The sequence below is a fragment of the Dreissena polymorpha genome, chromosome 14 (genome assembly GCF_020536995.1).
Source record: "Dreissena polymorpha isolate Duluth1 chromosome 14, UMN_Dpol_1.0, whole genome shotgun sequence".
Lineage (NCBI taxonomy): Eukaryota > Metazoa > Mollusca > Bivalvia > Myida > Dreissenidae > Dreissena > Dreissena polymorpha.
The window spans coordinates 70,283,571-70,287,481 of NC_068368.1; the positions used below are offsets into that span (position 1 = coordinate 70,283,571).

At 35.1% G+C, this 3,911-nt stretch overlaps 1 protein-coding gene across 1 annotated transcript in view; it reads left to right on the forward strand.

The window, feature by feature from the left end:
* Positions 1 to 1,057: 1,057 nt before the first annotated feature.
* LOC127858942 (galactose-3-O-sulfotransferase 2-like) overlaps positions 1,058 to 3,911 on the forward strand; it is a 29,563-nt gene continuing 26,709 nt past the window's right edge. Inside the window, exon 1 of the mRNA XM_052396311.1 lies at positions 1,058 to 1,318. The gene's annotated coding sequence lies outside the window, so the exon portion shown is untranslated. The remainder of the gene's footprint in view (positions 1,319 to 3,911) is intronic.

A 3,911-nucleotide genomic window follows, 5' to 3' on the forward strand; every position in this document is an offset into this window, starting at 1 on the left:
TTCAGTATTTTAACGTTTTGTTCCTTGTGGTTGTTGTTGTTGTTGTTGGTTTTTTCCTTATTTCTAAAGAATCACTGAGTCACAAGTAGTGCTGCAACAATACGCCAAAAAGAGTATTGCGATTTATTGTCAGTTCAAAAACCCGTATTGCAATATATCGCAATATATTGCTTACTTGTACCAGAATTTTAACTCGCCAATCACCCGATAACCCCGTATATTCCAGTTTTAAAGCAAATTCTGGTAAATGTTTACTATAAAAATGCTCAAGAATAACACAAAACACAAACATTCACCAATTTTCTTAAATATCAAATACATTTAGGCATTTGTTTCTATTTAAAGATGTGATGAAATAACTTCCAATAGGGCGTGTTTTTTCCCACTGAACACGCGTAAATCGCCTGACGTGATGTTCCCGTTTTATACAACACAAATACACCCACACTTTGCAAGCGACGTTTTACATGTCTGTATAATTTTCGCGCGCTTTTTATTGAGAAAAAGAATAAAGCACTTTTTTATTGTCGCGTTAACATTACATTTCGGAAGCGTGTTTCCGAAATTCGGATAACAAATTTAATAGTGCTCATTTCAGAATCGACCGAAACATTAAGTTGTGCGTAATTAATTCAATGATAATTCGTTTAAAAGCATAGAATGAATGCTCCCATGTAACAACGCTACTCTGTATAATAGACTTTTTAGAATGCCATTTTTAATAACAATTTATATTTACAAAATACCGCTTTGTTTTGTTTACCTTGATATCATTATTTTGGATGGCTTTTCTGAACGATATCATTATTTTGGATGGCTTTTCTGAACGAAATGTAGATGCATGTTTGTAAAATTTTCGTACCGGTATGACGAAAATCGTATCGCAATACAATATGCGGATTGCGTATTGCGATATATACCGATATACCGGTATATTGATGCAGCACTAGTCACAAGACATAGAACATTCTCTCCCTTACCATCGAAATAACGTTTATCGCAGCAACATAGCAGACGACTAGCGCATATGTTCTGTTGTTGTTCACAGGGTACACAGGGGGTGTAACGCATACTGGATACTTACACGCCGATGCTTGAAGGTCTCAGACGTGCATCGTTTTAGTGACTACTTGCAGCGTTTGGTTGTGGAGTAGTTTCTAAGGAACTGTAGTGAGCTCAATTTTGTTTGGTGTGAAAAAGTCGACAAACTTGCAGTATGTAATCGTTATATACCTCATAAAAATGGGTATGGGGCATAGACAATTAAAGTTATAATTGGAGTGAGGAATTTGGGATTACTTCGTCCATTTTTAATTGAGTAAGTAGGCCTTTTATTAAATTAATTTTTGGTGAAAACCTGATAGATGTTATATGAAATAATGTTAGTGGCGATATTCAGGCCTGACTGTCTTCATGTAAGGATTATAATCCATTTATGCCGAGTGGACTCTCTCATCCTTCTTAAGTGGATCAATTTATTTCCAAAATTAGAGATGTCTAGTATATTTATTTCTATATTTAGAATATTTCTTACAGAAATTCCTTTAAGCAAACGGCTCAGACCCTGATTAGACGCCGCATCATGCGGCGTCTCATCAGGGTCTACGCTGTTTGCCAATGCCTTTTTTCTAGACGCTAGGCATAAATGTGATAATCATCAAAGATTCGCCTCCTGGTAGTACTTTCACACTGTATACTTACTTGCTTGTTACGTGTCAAATTTTTTGAAGTTTACTGGGTGTAAGATAGTTCTCGTGAACAATAGTCTCTTGATGTGCTTCGAGAGGGACCACCGTTACATAACATAGTTTTTGGGACAACTTTGATTTTGTAGACATACATTCAATCCCTTTTTATATAAAATAATGTATATCGGACAACCATGTACTGGCACTTGTTTTGACAAATAATGGGCATTTATCTGTTGGTTAAAAGCTAAATTCTAGTAATTACATCGTATTTTTATGGAGCTATACAGCAATACGCCTATTCGTTAAAGCTCCATTGAACGGCTTGTGTTATTGCTTTGACATATATTAGGTAGTCATCTGTAAGCTCAAAGTATAAATGCATTGTAGTTATAACCATGTGTTGTATTTGAGAAAAAGCAGACATCCGACGATATTTCATTGTGTCCTTGCTTAGTGATTACAATAACGGCCCACAATTTAATTGCAGCCTATGGCTTATTTCATTAACAGTCACAGGGAGAATTCGTATGAAAGTAATAATGATTTTTGAAACTACCGGGGTATTTTTTAGCTCCTGCGGCTTCTACACCTAGGCGAATGTTAACAGTTAATAGATTCGTTATTTCATTGAGTTGCCTTCATATTACTTTGCACACCAATTGTACCAGTGATTACTGATAACACCCCGTAAAATTGCCGTATTAGCAGAAAAAAATGGGTGTAAGCGCAATAAACTTAGATGTTATTGGTGGACACGCCAAGTGATTATAATGTGATACAAAAAAATGTGCAAATTATTTCACTGCATTTCATTCTTATTAATGTTTTTTTTGGAAAAGATAAACTGATGAATTAAACTTGACACATATCCCTATCAAATTGTCAGTACTATGTCCCAATCAAAACAGAATTTGTGAGGGCGCCATAATTGTCCTATTTGAAGACGAAATTTAAATACAATATTATGTTCATATTAAACGTTTATGGCTTTTAAGTCCGTCATAATTTTTGCTTATTTTAGTATACCCTAGTATTTTAATACCTTCTTAGCATCCAATTAGTTTTTTGACACTTAAGCCTAAACATAGCACACAACCTTGATGTCGATGTTAGTATGTATTGTGTTTGCTACGATGTTTAAGGTTGATTGAATTAGAGTTTTAGACAATTATGCAAATAAATCTTTTTACATGGATTTGGGCTTTATCAAGAAGAACTTTTGAGCTGTACTTACCCGGTATATACTTATAGTCATAAATGCTCAAACCATCAAAGAATAACTAACTGCGGAACTGGCCATTTAACAAAATTCTTTAACAACACTGTAAAATGGGACCTTTATTCGTTTAAAGCGAATCTTTAACTTCTCTGTAAAACTGGCTTTTTAAAAAGGCTTCTTTACTTAACCGTTTAAAAACAGGCCATTAAAATAAATCTTTAACTACACCGTAAATCGGGCCTTTAATAAGACTCCATAACTACACTGTGGCACTGACCCTTTAAAAAAGACTCCTCATTAACACAGTGAAACTTGCCTGTTAAATAATACTTCTTTTGTATCAGTGAATAAAAGTGCCACGTTTGCTACGGAATGATTTATTTATCATGCATGCTGCAGTATCGCTTATACTTGCTTCTGAAGCCAGAAGGGCTTATCAGCTTTCCTCGCTTATATGCTGATAGGACATTCTGGCTTTCAAATGGGTTTTCCGGCAGTTCAGGATAACCGCCATAATGTCGTCTTGGCATGTGATGTTAAGCTTTAAAGCATTTCATTTTACACGTACACTGAGAGCCACACGGGCATATCAGTCTTTTTTGTACATATGCTGACAGGTTTTTGGCTTTCATATGTTATTCATGTTTATTGCTCTATACACTAAGTCGTATTGCATGTGTATTTATTGAAGCCTGTTTCTATTTTGTTAGGCACATGCGCGTAAACAGTGCTTTGTGAAGTATACTTCAATGTACTTGACAGCCCTTTAATTGCGTTGCCACGTGTTTGTTAGTTATCTTCAGACCAGACCAGATTACGCTTATGTTGCATTTGGCTGTCAATGATCATTTCTTTAGATGATGTATTAAACTGTATAAATCGTTAACGTGTATTACGGAAAAAAAGTTACTTAATGCCGGATTGATCGTATTCATGGGTTAAACCGCTTTTATAAGAATTTCACATGGGAGAGAACACTCGATTTAATACTATAACGTCTG